The sequence below is a fragment of the Phoca vitulina genome, unplaced genomic scaffold (genome assembly GCF_004348235.1).
Source record: "Phoca vitulina isolate PV1807 unplaced genomic scaffold, GSC_HSeal_1.0 scaffold8, whole genome shotgun sequence".
NCBI lineage: Eukaryota > Metazoa > Chordata > Mammalia > Carnivora > Phocidae > Phoca > Phoca vitulina.
The window spans coordinates 37,566,160-37,591,470 of record NW_022589711.1 but is presented as its reverse complement, the minus strand read 5'-3'; the positions used below and the strand labels follow the sequence as shown (position 1 = coordinate 37,591,470).

The window sequence follows — 25,311 nt, the reverse complement described above, 5'->3', positions numbered from 1 at the left end:
AGTTATGTGAATATATAATAGAACCCACTTCATAACAGTTTTTGTTAAAGCATTTTATGAATTGGAGATAATCTGAGCCATGGGAGATGATGTAATTCTACATGACAGATCACAGAAAGAGGATAGCTCCTTAGATAGAATTGGATTAGACTCTTGAGATATATGCTTTCGGCCTTTTATAGTGCTTTACCTTTATAAGCATAGCTAACTCTCAGTTTTCCATACTAGTACTATAGTATTGTGGTAAATATAGTAAAAATAAAAATAAACAACTTTGTTATCTAAAGTAATTTCTCTTTGGCCTCCGTATACGATATTTGACTTTTTGACATCAAATTTACCATTTTATTTTTGTTTTCCATGGGTTAAGGAAGCTATTTCTAACATCCACATTATGGAGTGAAAATGGTCTAACACTTATGTAATGTCATACTTTGTTATATATAACAGATAATCTTCATAGGGCATGATTGGATAAAATCTAACTCATGTAATAATGAGCAATAAGAATGAATAATAATAAGCATGAATAATAATCAATAGCAGACCTATGAAATACAATAGTACTTGGTTAATTGTTAAATTAGTTTGTAGAAAATAACTATTATTGCTTGAGTACATACCAAATAGTGGGAATAGGAGGCAACTGAGTGATGTGCAGGAGAAAAAGAAGAAGCCAAACTGGGATTAAAATTTGTCACGTTTGAATGAAATGCCGACATGCCAGTAGTAATTGATTGTCTCTGTGATCAGACTTTCTGGTGTTTGTAATTTTTTTTCTTATATTTTCCCTTTTCTCCCCAAGGGCATGTGTTAATTTTGTAGTCAGAAAAAGTTAATGTAAAAATGTGTTATGTTATCCCCATTTGCAAATAATTCGTTGAGTGAACTATATAAAGTATCTGAGGGAGAGTGGAAGCCACGAACTAAATTTAAAGGCAAAGTGTTCCATTACGCAAATAATCCATTGTCTCAGAACTTACTGAAGTTTGGTATCACTTTCTCGTTTTTTGAAAATTCCAAACTGGAGTCAATTTAATTAAGGAAATAGTAATAATATGAGTAACATTATGTTCTGCACCCACTTTTTTACTCCACTTAGGAAGAAAAGCTTCACTATGTTGAAAATACGATCTGATATATGTTGTTGTCAGCTATGGAGAAAGACAGTGTTAGAAGCATCCTTTTTCTCCTGCTCTGTTTCAAAGTCAGTCTTCCTGAGAAGAACTGTATATATGATTAACATTTTGTTTAGCCCAAGTCATGGAGACTCAAGTTCATGTGGTGAGGGCATTAACGAGGAGGCTTACCTGAATATTTATGTAACATGTAGCAATTAGAGAGCCAGCTAAATATTAATGGAATTAATTATATTTTGTTAGAAATACTACAGAAATATGTTATACTGGGCCTCTGTTACTTACATAGAGGGTTAGTACAACTTGGATGACCTATTTCAGCACCTTTGTGCAAATTATAAAAATAATTTGCTCCAAACTGATGTAAGTTGGGCCAGGGAGCATGGCTTCCAGAGTGGAGCACACCCCTAGATCGGGTGCCCTTGTAGCACGAGCTGCACACTCAGTCGTAGCTGCCCTATGTTGTATGCTTTATTAATGATTTGAAAATAGTTGCTATTGCTCCATAGGTTCCAAATTGTTCTTCTCTTGCACAGAAAGCCAAGAATCACCTTCAGCTGATTTAGCAAAAAGATGCTTATCTAAGCTTTAAGTTAGTCTGGGACCCTGATGATACAAATCTATTACTTTGCTTCAGACATCTGATTTGAATAACACCGAGGGTAGAAGGAAATGATAAAGTCACCACAAAAGCATAGATGAGTTTATCAAGTCTGGTTCCTAGATGATCTAGGTTGCATTTTGAAATTGCATCTAAAATTTTGGGGTATCTTATTGTAACTTCAGATGGCTTGATATACAAAAGGGTAGATAAAAAGAGACATAGATCTCCTTGTTCTGAAAAGAAAGAAAGATGGTTTAAAAGGATACATAGATATATGTTATAAATATATATATATTTGAAAGTAAATAAAATATAAATGAAGTATATGATATAAATCAAGTAATTGAAAACTGAAACATAAGAATTAGACCTATGTATTAAAAAAAAATCCTATAAAGAGTCTTATATACATTTACAAATTGGATTCTTAATCATATGTTTTGAAGAAATACATTGCTGATACTCAGACTAGAAAGAAATACCTTTCTCTGATAATCTTCAGTATATAGAGGGGTCACCGTATTATACCATGGATACCATGATCAATATTCACTTTTATGAGGAACAAAGAGTATTTTGTAGGTATACTTCTGTTATAGCTTTCAATATAGATTGATAACATCTCAGTGATGTGCAATTTGGTATTTTCAGTCTTATAAGATACAGACCAGGTAGATGATACTCCATTCTGATATAATTCAAAGGAAGATTTTAGAATATACCTAGATCTAACCTCCAATAGAAGAACTGCAATTTTTTATAGATATTGCTTTTCTAAGTTATGCCTCTAATTTTTATTAGATAACAGTGAATTCTAGATTGAATTACTGGAAAACAGCTATTTTTTAAAATTTTTCCTTATTGTTATGTTAATCACCATACATTACATCATTAGTTTTTGATGTAGTGTTCCATGATTCATTGTTTGTGCATAACACCCAGTGCTCCATGCAGAACGTGCCCTCTTTAATACCCATCACCAGGCTAACTCATCCTCCCACCCCCCTCCCCTCTAGAACCCTCAGTTTGTTTTTCAGAGTCCATCGTCTCTCATGGTTCGTCTCCCCCTCTGATTTCCCCCCCTTCATTCTTCCCCTCCTGCTATCTTCTTCTTTTTTTTTTTTCTTAACGTATATTGCATTATTTATTTCAGAGGTACAGATCTGTGATTCAACAGTCTTGCACAATTCACATCACTCACCATAGCACATACCCTCCCCAGTGTCTATCACCCAGCCACCCCATCCCTCCCACCCCCCCCCCCCCTCCAGCAACCCCCAGTTTGTTTCCTGAGATTAAGAATTCCTCATATCAGTGAGGTCATATGATACATGTCTTTCTCTGTTTGACTTATTTCGCTCAGCATAACACCCTCCAGTTTCATCCACGTCGTTGCAAATGGCAAGATCTCATTCCTTTTGATGGCTGCATAATATTCCATTGTATATATATACCACATCTTCTTTATCCATTCATCTGTCGATGGACATCTTGGCTCTTTCCACAGTTTGGCTCTTGTGGACATTGCTGCTATAAACATCGGGGTGCACATACCCCTTCGGATCCCTCCATTTGTATCTTTGGGGTAAATACCCAGTAGTGCAATTGCTGGATCGTATGGTAGCTCTATTTTCAACTTTTTTGAGGAACCCCCATACTGTTTTCCAGAGTGGTTGCACCAGCTTGCATTTCCACCAACAGTGTAGGAGGGTTCCCCTTTCTCTGCATCCCCGCCAACATCTGTCATGGAAAACAGCTATTTTTGTTAATTAATAGCAGAAACAGTAATCAAGTTAGGGGTTGGGTTGAAGTTCTCTTACAGAAATGAAAAGCCTGGCAAAAACACACAGCCAAAAAAATGTTTACCCGAGAAATTAGCTGGAGAAGTGTCATTTCATAGGACCAAAAAATCTCTTTAAGCATTTGTTTTCATTCTCCTCTAATATACAGACAAATGGGAGATGGAGGCTCCAATTTCTTCTTTGCTTTAGCCTGGATATTGCCTAATTCTCGTATTACAAGGTGAGGGAATTTTATCACATACTCCATCACCAGACTTTCTTGTGTCCTTAAGCAATTTATGTGATGTTCCATGCTTTATTTTATGGATTAACTTCCTTATTTTCCAAATAGAAGTAGTAATATTTACTGTTACAGGTTCTTGGGTTAAAGGTGAATTATTATGACATTTTCATGAGATGAAGTTTGGTGAGTACTTTGATTTCTTTGACACTTTGTAAGTGTAAAGGATTAATGTTGACCCAAAAACATAAGTAAGATATTCAAAGTTAATGCATCATACATTCTGAATTCTACTGCACAAAGTTTGCTGATTTTCCCATTCCTTTCAGTCTCTATGAAGAAAAAAAAAAAGTTTTGAAAATCCTAGAAGCAGATACTACATGTTTATCTCATTTTATGGGATGCGTGATTTTGTAAATCTATTCATAATTTAAATGCTCTAGGAGAATCTATTCTTAAGGGAATTTTATTGATCATTATGTAAAGCAAAAATCATTTTTAAAGTGCATATTACTCCCTATTTCAATATGGGAACTTTCTGATTTACAAGAGTTATTTAAGTGCCCAGAGAAGCATATCCCTTTAGTACGTTCCTAAGGAGATATAGCCTGGGCATGCCACAAAACTGTGAGAGAATAAGTAGGAAAATACTAAGTTGATTCACTTAAGTATTTGGACCTATTTAGAGAGATTACTTAGCTACTATTTGGTATGAGATTAAGTCTAGTTGATATGTACTCTACAATTGCTTGGAATTGGTTTATTCTAGCTCACTCCAGCTCCAAATTTTCTAGCTACTTATTATGAACCATGAAATGCTAGCTCTTCTCATTGTGTGGTTTCTCTCAGCGCTGTAAGTCATGTAGAATTCTTTATCTCCTGTGGGGGAAGTATTGCACCCTCATACTTATCCTCCATCTACCTCCCAATCCTCATGATTGGCAGAAATTCCTAATCTCCAGAACTTTTAGACTTCTTAGAGATGTAGTGGAACAGGCAGTTGAGGATTTCACATACACATGTAACCATCGTGGAAACTTTCATTCATTGGCAGTTGGACCTCCCACATCCACCCATACACACACCCCTGCAGCTGGGCCTCCAAATCTTGCATTACAAGGAATAGAATTAGGCAATGGTTATTTGCTGAAGGAATATCAAGTTTTTTATGGTCACTATATAAAAGGAGATCATAAATTATACCACCCAAACTGGATTCTTCTGAGAGTAAAAGGGGACATATTAAAGATTATGGTTAAATGACAGGCATAAGTGAGATCTGGTATTTTAGCTGGGACTACCTCCACTGCTTACCCTTCCCCAAACTCCATTGGCATAATAGATCTACCAGGGCAGGCCAAGCCACGAAAACTCACAACATCCTGCTGAAATGGGCCGACTTGATGGAGTAAAACATGAAAAACCACATGCCCCTAGGTGTCATAAACAGTAGCAATCTCAGTGGTAAACAAACAGGGAGGATAAACATTACAGCTAGCCTGAAGTTGCAGTTCAGGTTGGGGCAGGCAAGAGACTGGAAAATTGCCAGAACTTTAACAAGGAGAATTGGAAAAGGAGACTGCTATAGTAGGCATTGATAAGTACATATCCCTGGTGGTTTGGAAGCCTACACGTATTATAGGAAAGACAGAGAGGGTCCAAGATAACCATATACCCAAGGATGACCCTAAGGCCTTGTGCAAAGAGGAGAGAAGAGCAATTCCAGTAAAAATAAGAGCCAAGGAAGACATGTAAAGTGCCTGAACTTTGAATGCATTTCCAACCCATACACATATATCAGCAAAGGATGTTAGCTTATTGCCCTCAAGGTGTTTGAGTACAACTCCAGACCAGTCATTAGATGTGAACTGCAAACTGTGCTGACATAGGGGCAAGGTTTAGCTAAAAAATAAAAATAGGAATTATAAAAACTGACCAGAGACATCAGCAGCTGCACAGCATGAGGGAGACAGACTCCACAGAATTAGATTGGTAAATCACTAAACAAACAAATAAGTAGCAATAACAGCAACAATCTCCTGGAAGGAAAAATCAGAAGTCAGATTTGCTATTAACTATTGTATAAAGTGTCAACTTGCAAGAAAAAAAATCATAAGACATGTAAAGAAACAGGAGTGTGACCAATACCCTGTTACAAAAGCAGTCAGTGGAAACTGCCTCTAGGTTGGAGGGGGAAGAGCAGATATTGAATTTAGCAAAGACTTGAAGGCAACTATTATAAATATATTTAAATAACTAAAGGAAACCTTGTTAAATAATTAAAATATTAATATACATTTAAAATAAAGAGTATCAGTATAAAGATAGAAATTATTTTTAAAAGAAACAAATAAAAATTCTGGAGTTTAAAAGCACAATAACTAAAATGAAAAATATTCTAGAGGGACTCAAAAGCAGATTTGAGATGGCAGAACAAAGAATCACTGAACTTGAAGATAACTCAGTAGAAATTATCTAATTTGAAAAACAGAAAAAAAAATGAAGAAAATAAACAGCTTCAGAGATCTGAGATACCATCAAGTATACTAACGTGTGTAACAGGATAAGAAGAGAGAAGAAAAAGAAAGGGCAGAAAAAAATATATTTGAAGTAATAATGACCCCAAACTTGCCAAATGTGATGAATAACATTAATCTACACATCTGAGAGGCTCAACAAATTCCAAGTATGATAAATGCAAAAGGATCCACATATAGACACATTCTAGTCAAACTTTGAAAGTCGAAGAAAAAGATAAATTCTTGAAAGCACCAAGAGAAAAAAGACTCATTCAATACAGGAAACAACATTCTGATTAACATTTGACTTCTCATCAGAAACAGTTAAAGTCAAAAGGCAGAGGGACAACATATTCAAAGTGCTTAAGGAAAAAGATTATTAAAGTGACCATCAAGAATTTTATATTCAGCAAAACTGTTCTTCAAAAATGAAGATAAAAGAAAGATATTCCAAGATAAAGACTGAGGCTACTTGTTGCTAGCAGACCTGCCTTACAAGAAATACTAAAGGAAATCATTTAGATTGAAAGGAAATGACAACAGTAACTAAAATCCACCCAAAGAAATAGATTGCACTTATAATATTATTATGTAGATAAATATAGATATGGAATAAATATACAACAAAATTCAATTCAAGAAAAAGGAAGAAAATAAAAAAGGTTAGGCCAAAAATCAATGAAATAGAAAACAATAAAATGGTAGAGAAAAATCAATGAAAACAAAAGTTGATTCTTTGCAAAGACCAACAAAATTGACAGATGTGTAGCTAGAATAACAAGGAAAAAGTAGAGAAGATAACAGATTACTGAAATCAGGAATAAAAGCGGGACATCACTACCAATCCCATAGAAATTAAAGAGATTAAAAGGTAATACTATGAACAAATACATTCCTAAGACAACTTAGATAAAATTATCTAATTGCTAGAAATGCACAAATTACTGAAACTGATTCAAGAAGAAATAGAAAATCTGAATAGATCTATAATAGCAAAGAGATGGAATTTTTAATTAAGTCATCCCACAAAGAAAAGTCCAGATGCAGATATCATCACTGCATCCTATCCATTATTTAAAGAGAAACAATACCAATATTTCACAAACTTTTTCAGAAAATAGAGGGAGAAGGAACATTTTTTAATTCATTCTATGACAGTAATATTACACTGAGACCAAAGCCAGACAAACATACCATAAGAAACCATTATCCCTCATGAATATAGACACCAAAGTCCTCAACAAAATATTCACAAATCAAATACAGCAATCTTTAAATGTACCATACACCCTGACCAAGTAGGATTTATCCTAAGAATGCAAGTTTGGTAAACATTCAGTAATTAACTAACTAACTAATTAATTAATTAATGTAATATACCATATTAGTAGAATAAAGGAGAGGACCCTGTGACTATTGCAATAGATACACAAAAAGCATTTGAGAAAATCCACCATCCATGACAAAATCTTTCAACAAACTAGGACTAGAAGAGGACTTCTGTAACTTGGTAAAGGGCATCTATGCAAAATCTACAACTAACATCATACTTAATGATGAAAGACTAACTGGTTTAACCCTAAGATTGGGAACAAGGCAAGGTTGTCAGATCTCACCTCTTCTATTTAACATTGTACTGGGGTGTCTGTCCAGTAAGATATAAATAAATAAATAAATAAATAAATAAATAAATAAATAAATAAATAGAAAAAGAGAGGAAAGAAAACAAGAAAAGGAGAGAAGAAAAAAAAACAGAACAGAAAAGAAAGAAATAAAAGGCATCCAGATTAGAAAGTAAAAAGTTAACACTTTATTTGCAGAAGATAAGTTATGTAAAAAAGCTGAAGGAATGCATTCATACACACAAACGGTTCAGCAAGTTTATAAATTATATTTTATTTTGTAATTATACAAAATTATATTATATATCATTATAATACAAAATAGATTATATATTATTTTGTGATTATACAAAAATTAATTGTATTTCTATATACTAGCAGTGAACAATGAAATTAAAAAAACAATTCTATTCACAATAGCATCAAAAAGAATAAAGGCATATTTGTAGAAATTGACAGGCTGATCCTAAAATTCATATGAAAATGCAAAGGATCCAGAACAGTGAAAATAATTCTGAAAAGGAAAACATAGTTAGATGACCTATGTTCCTGATTTTAAAACTTACTATAAAAACTATAGAAGGAAGAGTATAGTACTGGCATATAAATCAATGGAATGAAGTTGTAAATTCAGAAAATTAACCTTTATGCTTTTGGTCAATTGATTTTGACAAAGGTGCCACAGCAATTTGATAGGGGAAGGAATAGTTTTTTTTGTTGTTGTTTTCAATAAATAGTATTAGGACAATTGGTGCTAGGACTGTATGAAATATAAATGAATATCCATGGTGCTAGAACTATATGAAAAAAATAACTTTATATCCTTACCTCCCACCATACACAAAGATTAATTCAAAATGGATCATGGACCCAAATATAAGAGCTAAAACTATAAGACTTCTATGAGAAAATCTTCATGACCTTGAGTTAAACAGGGTTCTTAGATATGGCGCCAAAGCATGATACAAAAAATAAAAAACATGATAATTTGGATTTCAATAAAATTTAAAACTTTAATATTTCAAAAGATACCACTAAAGAAATGAAAAGAGTGGGAGAAAATTTGCAAGATTTATTATTATTATTTTTTTTAGATTTTATTTATTTTTGGACAGAGAGAGAGCATGAGGGTGAGCAGGGGAAGGGGCAGAGGGAGAGGAAGAGGGAGAGAAGCAGATTTCCCACTGAGCAGGGAGCCCAACGTGGGGCTTGATCTAATGACTTTGAGATCATGACCCGAGCCAAAATCAAGAGTCAGTCACTTAACTGACTATGCCACCCAGGTGCCCCTGCAAAATTTATTATTTGCAAATATATATCTGATAAAGGATCTTTGTCCTCATAATATATAAAGAATTCTTCAATAATAAAAAGACAAAAAACCCAATTAAAAGTTGGGCAAAATGTTTGAATAAATACTTCACCAAAGAAGATCTAAGAATCACTAATAAGAATATGAAAAGATGCTCAATATCATCAATCCTTAGAAAAAAGTATATTAAAACCATAGAGAGGTACTGCTTTATGCTAACTAGAGTGAATACAATAAAAATAGGCATGCAATAACAAGTATCAGTGAAGATGCTGATAAATTGGAACCCTCATACAATGCTGGTTGAAATTTAAAATGGTATAGCCAGGGGTGCCTGGGTGGCTCAGTCGGTTAAGCCGCTGCCTTCGGCTCGGGTCATGATCCCAGGGTCCTGGGATCAAGCCCCACATCAGGCTCCCTGCTCGGCGGAGAGCCTGCTTCTCCCTCTCCCTCTGCCTGCTGCTCTGCCTACTTGTGCTCTCTTTCTAGCTCTCTGTTAAAATAAATAAATAAAAATCTTTAAAATAAATAAATAAAATGGTACAGCCACTTTAGAAAATGGCTTAGCAGTTCTTAAAAGTTAAAATAAACTGGGGCACCTGGGTGGCACAGTTGGTTAAGCCTCTGACTCTTGGTTTCAGCTCAGGTTGCGAGATCGAGCCCCGTGTTGGATTCTGTGCTCAGTATGGAGTCTGCTTGGGATTCTCTCTCCCTCTGCTCCTGCCTCTTTCTCTCTCTGTGTCTAAAAATAAATAAATAAATCTTTAAAAAATATATTTAAAAAAGTTAAAGTAAACTTACCTTTATGACCCAGAAATTTCACTTCTAGATATCTACTCAAGGGAAATAAAAGCATGTGTCCACATGCAGACTTGTATATATGTCAGTGTTCAGAGCAGAATTATTCATAATAGTCAAAAACTAAAATCAATCTACATGTTCATTAACTGATGAGTGGATAAACAAAATCCACACAATGGAACACCGTTTGTCAATAAAAGGGAACAGACTACCGCTACATACCACAACATAGATGAATATGAAAAATATGATAAGCCACATGCATGGCACTGCATATTGTACGACTGCACTTATATGAAATGTCCAGAAAAGGTAAATGTTTAGAGACAGAAAGCTGATTAGTTATTGTTTGGGGCTGGGAGTAAGAGTGGGTTGACTACCTAAGGACATGAAAGATCTTTCTGGGGTGACAAAAATGTTCTAAAACTGGACTCTGGTGATGATCACTCTAAATTTATTTAAAATCCTTAAGTTGTACACTTAAAAAGGTGAATTTTATGTTATGTAAATTACACCTCAATAGACTGTTAAAAGTGAAATTATGCTAATTGAAACTAAGAAGAGGAAAACCTGGCAGACACTCTGTTAACCAAATGACCAAGATTAACATCCCCAGTGATAAGTCATATGGGTATCATGTACCCCCTGATACGATGTTACAAAAAGAGCTCTTCATTCATTCACAAGCTAATCATGAGAAACATCAGACGAATCCAAATTATTATTTAGATTAGTACAAAAAATATCTGACCACTACTCTTCAAATCTATCAGGGTCATAAAAAACAAGAGAAGACTGAGAAATTGTCACAAATCAGAGAAGAGTTAGGAGAAATGGCAACTAAATGCAATGTGGTATCCTAGATTAGACCCTTGGAATAGAATAAAGATATTAGTGGAAAAACTGGTAACATCTGAATAAAGTATGTAGTTAATAGTATTGTATCAGTGGTCATTTCTTCCTTTGACAAATTTACCATCGTTATGTAAGATGTTAATGTTCAGTAGTGAAGAAGATACAGGAATTCTCTGTACTCTCTTTACAACTTTTCAATAAATGTGAAATTGTTCCAAAATAAAAAGTAATTTAAAAAACAAAAGAATGGGGGACTTATCAGTTAAAAGAGAATTATGATTTAAATGTAATGTGTGGATCTTGTTTAGATCCTAATTCATACTAACCAGCTATAAAAATGAACAAAGAACAAAAAACATTCAGAAGTCAATCATTTGACCTAAGATATTTAATAACATTAAAGAATTGCTATTATTTTTGATGTGGGATGATGATATTATGATTTTCAGAGGCCATTATTTTTTAGTACTACATACTAACATATTTGTGGATAGAATGATATATCTGGAATTGTCTTTAAAATGAGCCAGTGGAAGAAAAAGTGGGTGACTATAGATAAAAAAAAAAAGATGGCCCGTGGGTGATGAGTACCTGGTAGCTCATTTTACTATGCTCTCTACTCTTGGATGTGTTTGAGATTTTCCATAATAAAAATTTTTTTAAGTGAAAAGAAAAAAAAGACTAAGAGAAATAATTAAAATATTGTAATTTCCCTCTACGCTGACCACAGGCAGGGCTTGTCTCTTAGAAATTATCTGAGCAATGTCAGAATGAATAAATTATAAGAGAGGTGAGTGAACTCTCAAAAACAATCTGAGCAAGATAAAATCGATGCTGAATAGTTGGGAGAACATTAAGAGAAACGCCTGAATTAGCATAGACCTCCTAAACTAGAGTGCTTTGTTGTTCTTTGCTTGAAGTTTTTTGACCTGGTGATATTTAAAACTCCTATACATGTGAGGATTTTTTTAAAAAGTAGAGTGTGGTCAGAAGCAGCCCTGTGTTACTAGTCAGTGTTAACGATCTATAGTTCCTCACCCCCCTTCAGTTTTCTTTATTGTCTAGGGCTTTGTTTTTTGGACTTGTGAGTTACAGGATAGGTTACTGTAATATAATGCATTTGCCACTTCTCTGGAAAGCCATTCAGAATCTCTAACTAGTGCAGAATGTACAACTCTTTTGCTAAAGGGTCTCTGCCAAGAGAAGCATTCTTCCGGGCTTTGTAATTTGCATTGATTACTGACTGAGCTGTTTCCCAGTGCATCACTGGGTGTTGACTGTAATCTATAAAGCTTTACATAGTTTTGTCCTATTTAAAAAAGTCTGACACTGGTGGTCAATTTCAGTAATGACCGAGATCGATCTGGGTGACTTTAAAAAATTTTAACAGATTTTGGGACCTGAAATGTCAAGAGCAAGTTATTCTTATTGATCACACATAGTCTGGAAATCTACTATTTTAAAGGTGGGTACAGTGTACAGTACTGAACTTGTAAAAAACAGGAAGTTGAAAAGTAGACAGTATTGCCAAAAATGTTCTAGCTCTGACTTTGTGCTCCCTAAACTAATCTGACATGCTTTCAGAATATTTCACTTCCTTGATGACCATTTTTACAGTTTCTATCCAATACTTACCCCACATAGTGACAGAGTTAATGATTATCTCATGAGGCAGATATGAATAGGAACAGTATTCATATCAAAGACAACTGGTCCCACTTCCAGGTCCATCTTTGGGCCAAGATATGTAGTCGCCAACAGTGAGTTGGCGACTGTATTTTTTGAGTCCTGGCGCAAAGTAAGATCCATCTGTTTTGCCCAGCCGTTTGCCTGAGTGCCACAAAATGGTCCTGTTATTAGTCTTATTTGTGGTCCTATTTGAGGTTAAGGGATAATATAAATAAACTTTAGTCCTCCTTGTGATGAATGTAGCATGGGAATTAAAAGTGGTGATGTTGGTAGTGGTAAGTGATGTTGCGTCTCTATTTTCTCAGTTGCTCTGTTTTCTTTGGATTGGGAAACAGACATTTAAGAATGAGTTTGTCATCTGGAAGGATAGTTGTGACCAAGTTTCCCTCAACAGGATACAAGATGTTATTTTTGAGCTTCATTACCCTCACCAAGGGGAAAAAAAAAGAGAGGGAAAAAATAAGGAAGAAAGTGAAAGTAAGGAAGAAACATGCAGAAACAGAAGTGAAGAGAAAGGTCAAAGAGGATGAGGAATACATGAGGAGACGAGAAGAATGTAACGTAGCAGACTGCCTATTCACAGAAATTACTTTATTATTTTGAACTGATAGTTCAGTTAACTCAACATCTGGTGAATTGAGGAAAAGGAAATCTGACTGATTAAATTGAACTGCTAGTTGTCAGTTAAATAGTTTATATATAAATATGCAGCCTAGTTTCCATCATATTTTCCTGTATGAACTAGATAGTGAATCAGTTTTTCACTAACCATATTTGAGCGGTGAGTAGAACAATACCAGTCGGTGATTCAGATTTATGTAGAGGTGGGCAGTTTTTATATTTCTGAATTGATTATTGGGGATTATTGTTATTCCATATAATTTCTGAGCCTGAGTTATTTTTGTCAGTTTCTTTTATGAATGTTTTGTTACCTTATAAGGAAATATGTGCACTCCCCTCCTCTCATTCAGTTGTCCCTGGTGACGCCTCCATAATTTCTGTCTTTACACTGGTGCATTTTTAGTCTAATTCAGGCATGTGAGAAGCAGGGGAAAAGTTTAGTCAGTCAATGTCAGTGATTTTTTTTCTGATCCATTCATGGATGGATTTCATGATTCTGCACCAGTTTGCCTTTAAAATCTATATATATCAAATAGACACAATACCTAAAATATTCTTCCATATACTTGAAGGGAAAAAGAAAATAGAATTCGTAAGTCAGATGAGATACATTTTCTAATAATAGATGCAATTTCAGGGGTGATTTATGATCATGCTCCCATATGTAGAGATATTAAAATATTACCTTGCACTAATGTGAAGTAGGACATAAACACACCACATTTAGTGCTACAAATATATAAAAAATGTACTGCCATGCTGTGAAGTAAAAGAAAGATAATTGTATTATCTTCATTTTACACGAAAAAAGCTATATTTTTCTAAATCCTGTAGTGTCAGTTATCTAAAGCTAAAAATAGGGATGACTTAATCTAGCCTGTTTTTTTTTAAACTGTTATCTTATTTAGAGATGGTGTTGTATGAAGAAAGAAGGGATTGAAAATATAGTGTGACATTTTAAGCCCAAATATTTATGACATAGTTGGAGATTTTAATGCCTGCACTCTTAATTTGAAGATTAAAAATACATGTTAAAAAATGTGGTTCGGTTTTTTAAAACCAGGAGGTCCAGTTCAAATCCTGATGGTCTTCTCATGCTGCTTCACACAGCAGTGGCTGCATCTAATAAGATAATATGTCTATATGATGTGGTATCCGGCATGCTAAGCCCACCATACATTGCAGTGGGCATTCTGTATTGCTAAATATGTTCATTTACCTCTACTTCACCATCTGCCTCACCACCAATGCAGCCACTTGAAAGTAGTAGATCTAACATTTTTTTTCCAATTCTATTTGAAGTCATAATTTTCCTTCAACATGTATATTCAGATAATAGATTTTCTTCTTTATTCTCTAAAATTAACATTTTATGTAATCTTTAGGCTGTGAAATTGTTGAGTAGTTTTTTAAAAATCAGATAGAATTTAGCTGAAATTCAGAGGCACTGAGCTTCTAGTCATATCATTATAAGTCCTAAACAGGGAGGCATATTTTGTTTTTCAGAATTGCTTTTTTTTTTCCTCTTTAGATCCTTTTCTTTTCATTAAAAAACTACTCTGGGAAGAGGGTTTTTTTTTTCCTTAACAGAAAAAAAAAAAAAAAAAGCCACGCTTGACTGATAATGCATTGCTTTGGATGGTGAAACATTATGAAAGTTTAATTTTTAATTAAATCTGAAATACCAATTATAACTGAAAGAGATTTTAACCTGTTTCTTTTCAGACTGCCTGAAGTTACATTTAGAGACTGAAATCACTGCACCTTAAAAACAAAAGATTGAGCTGCACTGCATTCCTGTAAGTGAAAGCTTCCTGTACCTTCTTCCTCTGTGATTTTGTGACCAACCCAAGAAAAGACAAAAACATTGGTAACATAGTAACCAGGCATGAGTAAAAATTTGAATATCCCTGAAGAAATATATGTTTAAATGATTTCCTTCTATAAAAAAAAATTTGTTGGGCTCAATATTCAGTATGTCTTTTTTATTCAACCTAAATTGTGAATCCTTTTTTTTTTTTTTTGCCTGGTTTGAATTGCATTAGGGAGGGTGTCACCCACTGTGCATCCGCACAGTGACATACACCGTGACAGGAGGGATTCTCACATTTTTGTTCAAGTCCCATTGAAGGTAATGGATTTCTTATGGAATCAAAGTAGATTCCTTTTTCCTTTGTGATGTCATTAGAAATTTTTAGCCTTTGTGTCAATGGAAATGGAGAGAAGTTCATGATGACATCACAAGATTCTGTTGCCTTGAGGACTTTGGGCAAAACTAAGTAAAATGCATAATTCCCTTGTGTGCGTGTGTTCCCCATTCTGCTATGAAGCAGTCAAAATAGCACATCTTATGTCTTCCCGTGAGCTACAAGGCTGTCTCTCAGAGCCCCATTGTTCCATAAATGCATGTCAGAGTCTACCACAGTCTGGTCTACCCTTATTTAGCTGCTGTTTTGTCAATGTACTTGGAAGAACAATTAACACTTGGGATTTCAATGTCTGAATAACAGGCAGTGAATAGAACCCGAGCATATAAAAGAATCAGACGCCCAGGGTAAGAAAACAGAAGCTTATAGTTGGTGGGGGAAAAAAGAAAAGCATTTTAATGCTGCGCTCAAAGGTTGTGAAATACTATGAGAGAAGTCAATCTTTTTTTTTTTTTTTTTAATTTTAGATCAAAATGTATGTTTTGGTAATGAAATCCAGAAGGTTATGATGTCTTCCTAAGTTTTGCAGTTTAATGTGTTGCAAGGTCTTTCCTTAGAGAGTCTTAAAACACTGAAATAACATCCATCTCCTTGAGTCATTGTTGGAAGGCCGGATGTGGGGTCTACTGCACCGTGGCTTTCAGAGTGCCACCGTGTCTGTCCCACAGAGTGCAGTAAAAGTGATTCACTTTCTTCCATTTTCACTTTGGTTCACTGTACTCTTTCATTATTGGCTATAGTGCTTGTGTGTTGACTGCTGATAGTCCAGAAGTTGTTTAAGTATCTCTATGTATGGTCTGAATTTCTGCTAGGTCCCTTTTTTGGTGGGAGGAGAAAGATGATGCATGGACAGAGCAAGATCACCTCACTGTCAGGGTAGCTGATGAATGGAAAGGGAGCTTATGCATGGTGCCCACTGAGCACAGTGCTTGACTGGAATGAGGGAATAAATGATGCTTGTTGTTATTTTTGTCATAACTACAACAGTTCAAACCCATAGACAGAAAGGTCTCCAGAAGCAGGGTCTGTTTCTTACTCGTTTTTTAATCTCCAGTGCTTGGCATAATAATAGTAATGATGAAATAGTTACTGTTATTAATACAATTATAAAATGTGTTCATAGTCAGTACTCTAGGATTTATTCTGTCAGAGAATATTTATTGTGGAGAGGGGTTGAATAAAGTTCTTTCAACCAATTTTAGTCAGGAAGACAATTTTAAAGGAATTTGTCAAAGGCAAACCAACTGTTCATCACATCACGTTAGGCATCTGTCTCTCGGTCTTTCTCCTCATTGACTTTACCCTTCCTTCTCATCACCAAGATGAGGAGGGCCAATTCATACCATATCCTTTTTTCTGTGAAATGGTCTCCAGCAGTTTTCCACTTAACTTATGTGTCTTAGATCCCATACATTGAAGTTGTCTCCAAAGATAACTCTACCTGACTCCAGGATGGGCTCTTCACCTGTTGGTCTAATTGCCGTGCGGTGAATTGTGCTTCAAGGAAAGAGGCACATAGAGGCACATGTACGATAGATACCGGGGCAACAGGCCTGGGGAAGTCACCATTAGAAGCCTCAACTTTCAGTGCATAAAAAGCCAGTACCAGTTTCTCAGTTTCTCAGCATGAATAAGACCACAACATTCTTTATTTTATTTTATTTTTTTTTATTTGAGAGAGAGAGTGAGAGAGAGAGAGAGCACAAGAGGGGGGAGTGGGAGAGGGAGAAGCAGACTCCCTGCCGAGCAGGGAGCCCGATGCGGGACTCGATCCTGGGACTCCAGGATCATGACCTGAGCCGAAGGCAGTCGCTTAACCAACTGAGCCACCCAGGCACCCAAGACCACAACATTCTTTAGAACTCAGAACCATTTGACCCCTTCTGACCCCTTCAACATTTAGCTTTCTGGTGGTTTTGGGGTTTTTTGTTTTTTGTTTTTGTTGTTTTTGTTTCTGTTTTTGTTTTTTTTTTGCATAAAGTTCTCTGCCCTCCCCCACCAATTTTAATTTATTTCCAAAAGGGGTCCCTTCATTTTTATTAAATCAGCTGCTGCTGATGCAAATTAAGGCTTTCATAAAACGTGGCCTCTGAGGCAAAACTAAAATGATAAAATTTAGGCTTAGTGAATTGTACCGTTATCATGTTGAATAACATTTAAGGACATCAAAGAACTTTATAAACACATTTCATATTTTTTAAGATTACAAAATTGAGGTGAAAGGGATTTAAGGGTAAAGCTTCATCAAACATTACAGGTACAAAGGCTGTAAGAAGCAGAAGTCCTAATAATCTCATTTTGGAATAAGTATATTGAGGCCCAGGGTAGGGCATGCAAGTTACCCAAACCATAATGATCACCAGTGCAGCTCATCCTTTAGTCATCTAGGCCTGAGAATAGACCTGAATTTAGACTCTGGGGCTTTGATCTTTCCTCTATACTCAGGGTCTGAGCAGTGTTTTCTGAGGAACAAATTGGCTTAGGTTCATTTTATGAGACCCTTTGAACTGTAGTTCCCTCCATAGACTAGCCCAAAATTAATATATAAGGAGTTTTCTGGAAATATTCATTGTTACCAAAAGAGGTTTTTTTTTTCATTTTTTTCTGTACATTTTGATATCATGCCTCTGGTTGTACAGTGAGTCACATAGATGCAAATTTATTTGGTTGACTTAATATTCTTTATGACAATTTACAAAGTGGACAGAAGACCATTAGAAACTTCAGTAGTTTAATTGTGCTTACAGGCATGATAAAACTAGTATTCTGAACAGAGCCATTGTGACATGGAATTCAGACTTCCCAAGAGTGTGCATCACGCATGGTGTCAGAATGTCACTGTTGCCAGGGGTCATTTCTGTCAGAGAAAAGTTTTTCAGAGTCTGAAAAAAATGAAATAAACTTTAATAATTTAAAATGAATTACTTGCCCTAGTAATTTATTTCAGGTTGCCTTTATTGGATTCTGTCATTTAGCAATCTGAAGAGACCAGTGTAGGAACTTTTCTGTTATTTTACCCAGAGCTAAGTCCTTGGATATATCTTAGTTTCTTCTTCAAATTTATTTTATACCTTCCCAACCTTCCTGTCCCCATGTGAAGAAGTTCAAGTTTCTATGTACAAAATATGAGTGCTTATGTCTTTGTGCCCCAAATGAGGAGATGGTGTTCTGTCTTAAAAAATCCCATGGAAGCTTTGGCATATAGAAAAGGAAGAATTGAAGCATGAGGATGCCAGAGCAGGGCCTTGGATGTAGGTGCACAACAAGGTTCTCTCCTCAGACCTCTTCTCTCTTTAATAATAAATTAAAATTTATTCTGTGCCTCTTATGAACAAATCATTTTACCAGGGTAAATAACATATACTTCCTGTCATCAAGGAGTTCATAATCTGTTTGGGCAATAAATACATCTTTCTTAAAGACAGAATGTTGTATGGGTACAGTAAAGTAAATAGTTATCATTTCCTTTGGAGCATCAAGAAATTATCTGGGGCGTCTGTGTGGCTCAGTTGGTTAAGCGTCTGCCTTTGGCTCAGGTCATGATCCCAGGATCCTGGGATCGAGCCCCACATCGGGCTCCCTGCTCAGCGTGGAGCCTGCTTCTCCCTCTCCCACTCCCCCTGCTTGTGCTCGCGCTCTCTCTCTCAAATAAATAAAATAAAATCTAAAAAAAATAATTAAAAAAGAAATTATTTGATATTCACCAGTAGCCCAAGTAGAGGGAGTAATGAAAATGAAAGTTGAGGGAACAGTGAGTAGTAATGGTGTGATCTGAGAATAGGATGCTGGTTGGAGCCAGTTTTTTCCAAAGTGTGGGTTGCAAACCATTCATAGGTCATGGAATCCGTTTAGAGAATCATAGTCAATATGCTTTTAATGAAATAGTATCAAAGGGAGAAATTTATAAAAAGAGTGTGTTACATATTTTTAAGACAATGGATTGCAAAATAAATATATTTCTTACTGGGAATCATGCCACCAAAATATGAAAGCAGATATAAAGATCAGTCTTTTAAATACTCAACTCACATAATCCTAGCTAAGGGATAATATTATTTTCCACCTCTTTATATACAAGAAAGTGGAGGGATTAAGCAATTTGTCCCAGGTCATACAATAGGTGAATGTAAAAGATAGAATGTGAATAGGTCTGTCAAATTCCATATTCATACTCTTCCCATGATCTGACACTGCTTTTCAGGGTTGTATGACTTCAGTTATTACACTACTGACAACTCACACATCTATATCTCTAGTCCTGATATCTCTCCCAAATTCCAGTCCTATATTTCCAATGTCCTTATTTAAATCTTCGAATAGATATCACACTAGTTTTCTCCAAGTCAGTACATCAAAATTGAATTTATCCTCCTAGTGAAAATTAATCATCCTCCTTTTGACTATACTAATTTTCTTCATCTCAATTGTCCAGGTCATCTTGACTCAAAATTTGTCATTCTTGCTTTCCCCCACCCCCCAGGTGTCCAATAAGTGGCCGGGTCTTGTTAATTCTCCTTCCTTGGTACCTCTGTCTTAGGTTTTCATTTTCTCTTCCCTGCAATAATCTCCTAATTGAGAGAGACAGGGGGAAGGGAGACCAGTTCATCCTAAACACTGCTGCCTCATTAGGTTTCCTGAAGCAGGAGCCCTAAGATTATGTCACCCTTGTTCAGACAAAACTTTTTATTTTATTTTATTTTATTATGTTATGTTAATCACCATACATTACATCATTTTTTGATGTAGTGTTCCATGATTCATTGTTTGTGTGTAACACCCAGTGCTCCATGCAATACGTGCCCTCTTTAATACCCATCACCAGGCTAACCCATCCCCCCACCCCCCTCCCCTCTAGAACCCTCAGTTTGTTTCTCAGAGTCCATAGTCTCTCATGGTTTGTCTCCCTCTCCGATTTCCCCCCTTCATTTTTCCCTTCCTGCTATCTTCTTTCTTTTTTTAACATATAATGTATTATTTGTTTCAGAGGTACAGGTCTGTGATTCAACAGTTTTACACAATCCACAGCGCTCACCATAGCATATACCCTCCCCAGTGTCTATCACCCAGCCACCCCATCCCTCCCACCCCCCACCAATTCTAGATGAATCGCCAAACAATTTCTAACCAATATTTATGACCATCTAAAATCTAATTCTAACCTCGTTTCTGACATATTCTTTTTTTTTTTAAGATTTTATTTATCCATTTGAGAGAGAGAGAGATTGGAGGGGGGCACGAGCAGGGAGAAGGAGCAGAGGCAGAGGGAGAAGCAGGCTCCCCGCTGAGCAGGGAGCTGGATGCGTGACTCAATCCCAGGACCCTGGGATTATGACCTGAGCCGAAGGCAGACGCTTAACTGACTGAGCCACCCAGGCACCCCCTGACTTATTCTTATGTTTTAATATACCACACACTCAGGCCAAATTTCCTCACCACCACCAGCAGCCCCCCCCCCTTTATTAATATTGTTCCTGCCATCTTGGATGTCCATTATTCTGTTTTTCCATATGCAAATCTAACCCATCCTTCTGGGTCTATTTTGAATGCTATTAATTCCATGAAACCTTCCCTCTTTGACCTAGCCAGAAATAATTCACTCTCCCCTGTTTACCAAGCTCACTTAGCACCTGTAGTGGCTCTGCTGACAATTTGATTTTGGACTTCTAGCATTCAGAATTGGGAGAGAATATATTTCTGTTAAGTCAACAAGTTTTGGTAATTTGTCACAATAGCCTAAGAAACTAATGTAGCATTTAGCTACACTTTTTTTTTTTGAGACTTGAATTGCTTTCTATATTTTTTAGTGATACTTATGTTCAGGCTTTATCTCTTTACTAGAAAATAAATTCTTTAGGGATAGAGTCCATATTTAATTAACATTTCTAAACTCTACAAAATCTACCACAGTAGAATCATTAATTCATTGCCCAACCATGCTTAATCTGGGGAATATAGAAATGATCCCTTAGGCTCTCATGGAACTTATAGTGTCCTAAGGGAATCAGACATTAAATAAGTAAACAAATAATTACAAAATTACAAATTGTAGTCCATGAAAAGAGCTAATAGATATGCAAGACAGTAATGCATGGAGAAAATCTGTTATACTGTCCATTGAGTAGTCAGGAAAGAATTCTCATAGAAAGTGTAATTTAAGTTGATAGTTAAAGCACAGGAAGAATCAGGCAGGTGAAGAATTTGGGGTGAGGATAGAAACATGAAGGAAGAGAAAGCTCCAGACAGAAACAGCATAGACAATGCCCGGAGGCAAAGGCAAACTTTGTGTATTCAAGGAAATAAAAGGATTCCAGAGTGGCTAGAGGGAAGTAAACAAAGAAGAGAGTAATTGGAAGTGAAGTCAGAGGAGTAGCCAGAGTGAAGAATTTGGATTTTATTTTGAATACACTGGAAAAACACGTAATAGATGTATATATTAAATAAATAAATAAATAAATATTATCTATATTTTAATTGAATAGAACAAGTGAAAATAATTCAAAGGTAAATAGTATGTACAAGCTCATGGCAACTATACATTTATTTTGAATCCTTGCCAAAGGTTTACTTCTAAGTTTGAGGGGGGTTTGGATTTCTGAAACTGAGATCTAATAGTTCACAACATATTTTCCATCTGCATAACCAAAGTAGATTCCTGACAACCTTCTAAGATAAGGTCAAGTTAATTTTATTTCCTTTCTAGTTAATAATTATTACGATTCTGTTGTTGGTTAATGAATCTCTTTTTTTTTGTTTATTTTTAAGTGCTAATTGCACAATGTAGGAATGAGTACCAAAAATGTGTTTTACTCCTAGGATGTATTTTTAACATGTTACCCTTAATCTTATTTTTAATTTTGATGTATTTTATCATGTGCAATGACCAGGGGCCTGGAGGCATAGAAAGCCTTGAAATGAATATCATTATCTTCATTATTACTGAATTTTGGGATTAAAAACAATCCAGATCATTTTAAAGTATGATGCATTAATATTATGGAATACCACTAAATCAGAATGGAGATATCGGCTTGTTTGCAAAATGGTAGAAATTATGCCCTTTGCCAGATTAAAAAATAGGAAAGAGAAGAAAAAAGGAAAAGAAATACGGTAGAGGAAATGTGAAAATTAAACCATAGAGAAGTAGGTTAAGCTCTAAAGATATGAGGATTTATCTGCTTTAACTTAGTAAAAAGACACTAGAATCATAAAATATTATAGTGACAGGGAAACTTAGGAATTATTTATTCCAGCTTCCTCATTTTAGAGATGAACAAAATTCAGGCCTAGAATTCCTTTCTAAGACATACAGTTAAATAGTTAATGGCAGGGATGGAACTGTAACCCTAATTCTTAGGAGGTATATTAACACAGCTAAACCAGCTTATCAGTGATCAACACCCCTACCATAACCCTTTCAAGGTCTTGGGTGGAAAAAAGAATATTAAGTACAGGAGATGAGCTTTAATTAATAAAAATCTGAACAATATGTATTACTCACAATCTGTTTACTTAATGTACCAGATGCTTTGTGAAAGTTGTCTTTAATCCTTGCTACCACACTCAGCAACCACTCTGCAAAGTAGGAATCATTTCCATTTTATAATGAGAATACTGAGCTCCAGAAAGATTAAGTAACATCCAAGATTGCGAAGCCAGTAAGTGAATTTGTATTGATGCCAGGCCTAACTGATTCAAAACTATCTCCTGCTTGTTGTTTTTATCTATTGCATTTTGTTATCGCCTTAGCTCATGTGGTCACACAGGTCATTAGTTCTCTAATACTCCAAACATTGAAAAAAAAAAAAAAAAAGGAAGAAAAGAAAGTTAGATTTAGCAGGTACCCTTTCTGCATAAAGTTCTTCACATTTAATTCCGTCAACAGTACCTCAAGATTAATGTTATAATCCTTAGTTTAAAATTTAGAAAACCAAGGTTCAGTGAGATGAAATTGCCCCACACATCTTAGTAAAAGCCTGAGCCAGAATTCTAACACAGATCTGTCTGATCCCAGGTGTTCTTCCCATTGTTCCATCAACCTCTAAGTCTGCTCTTCTCCTGGATGCTGGTTAGTCTTCTATGGTCCTCACACCTCATTTCCTTATCTGGCAAAGTAGAATTGTAAGGCATGCTCTCATAGACTTCTCAAGAAGGAAGAGAGTGTGTTGAGAGGGTGCTTTTATAATTAAGTTTTATTACCTTGTCTGAAAATAAATACAATGACCCATATATGTTTCCTTCTTTGAGAAATGAGGAGCTAGGAAGATAGGTCGAATCTGTGACATTACTCTTCCATCTCTACATTACCTTGACTCACTCTGTGTCTGTGCCCAAGACCCCAATCATATCACAGATAACAGTACTACTAACCTATATCATACTTGAATACACCTTTGAAAAATAAAAGAAGTAAAATTGTTGTATTTATGAGGCGAATACAAAGGAAGAAGTTTTACGTTTTCCTTTTCAAAACTAACTTATTTGAAGCCTTGAAAGCCTGATTAGAGATATAGGTCAATGAAAGAGCTCATTGTTAACTGCTTCTAGAAAAAGTGCAAAACTGAAAATCCAAACACACTTATGAATTGTTAGATTGTTTTCTAATGACCAATGAGGACTACATTAGAAGTGAACTTCTTGGTAAAAGCAAGAGAGAGAGAGAGACAGGGAGAGGGAGGGAGGAAGGGTAGGAGGGAAGGAGGGAGGGGGGAAAAGGGGAGGAGAAAGAGATTGGAAACAGTTTTTTAATGGCAGCTCCCACTCAGACATGATCCTGAATTTCCTTCCATGTGTCAATTTTAGCAGTACTGCATGTATACACCTTCATTTCTGAGAAGGTCATTTTCTATTATCAGATAATACACTTGAACAATTATTCTAAAACCTATTGTCACTATGGAATGGCACAATATACAAAACAAGTTTATGGTGATTAGAAGTGTTGCTTACCTGTTAGGGTTCTACAGCTGTTACTTTATCCTCTCTGTTTCTTGAGTTTGACTTCTAAGTCGTTCTATGTGAAAGGGTCCATTCAAGTCTTTTAAAATAACTCCATGAAAACCATCTTTCCTACTTTGCAGAAGGGACTTTGTTCTTTGGCCCATCCTTGCACTTTGCAATATGTTGCTAGTAGCCCTAAAGCAGAAAGTACATTAATATATCATTTGAACTGCTGGGTCTCGTCAGGAAAAAAAAAATGTTTTCAACAATCTTATAATATTTTGTTAAAAATCCAATTCTGGTTCAATGTTTTGTTCTCGAAGGAATTTTGAATGAATAAAAGCTTTTGTAAGAGGGAGGAAGCTTATCTAATCTCTTCAAGACTGGTGAGAAGCAATCAGGAGACTTGTGACTCTTTGAAACAGTAAATTTCCAGGGAATTAGGCACATGTTTCTCAAGAACAATAGTTTTACACATCAGGTGGCAGCACATTGGCTCTAAATGCACCCCTTCATGTATCCCAAATGGCAATGTGGAAGCACCATTCTTTGAGTCAAGTGGAGAAGGGAAGAGGCCATGCTAAACTGACATTCTTTCAGGAGGTCATGAGAAATTGAATACAGAATGAACTCAGTCTAATGATTAGTATCAGATTCTCAGAGTTATAAACCTCCTATGTTAAAATGCCCTCAAAGATGTAGGAAAATAAGTTTGCTCATGTTGGTAGTTATAAGGACTAGAAAATTAAGATTCTTGACAGTCATTTACTTGTTTGCAATTGCACTAAACTTGACCATATGAAATTTGCTTAACCTTTGCTACAATTTTATTGAACTATTCTTTGCTTAACTTACTTGAATATTATAGGACGTTATTAAATAATCAGTATATGTCTAACATTGTTATCATTGCCACTGTTGCTACTATCAGAATTCTGTTTTCTTTTCTGGACTAGGGCTGGCAGGAACAGCTGAGAACCTGG

At 35.5% G+C, this 25,311-nt stretch overlaps 1 protein-coding gene across 12 annotated transcripts in view; it reads left to right on the top strand.

Moving 5' to 3' along the window:
* ZBTB20 (zinc finger and BTB domain containing 20) overlaps positions 1-25,311 on the top strand; it is a 797,562-nt gene that overhangs the window by 274,447 nt on the left and 497,804 nt on the right. For 11 of the 12 annotated variants that reach the window (XM_032406586.1, XM_032406581.1, XM_032406599.1 and 8 more), the window contains one exon: positions 14,910-14,983. The gene's annotated coding sequence lies outside the window, so the exon portion shown is untranslated. Of the gene's footprint in view, positions 1-3,487; positions 3,766-14,909; positions 14,984-25,311 lie in introns of those variants that run through there. The other variant, XM_032406589.1, reaches the window with a different exon arrangement.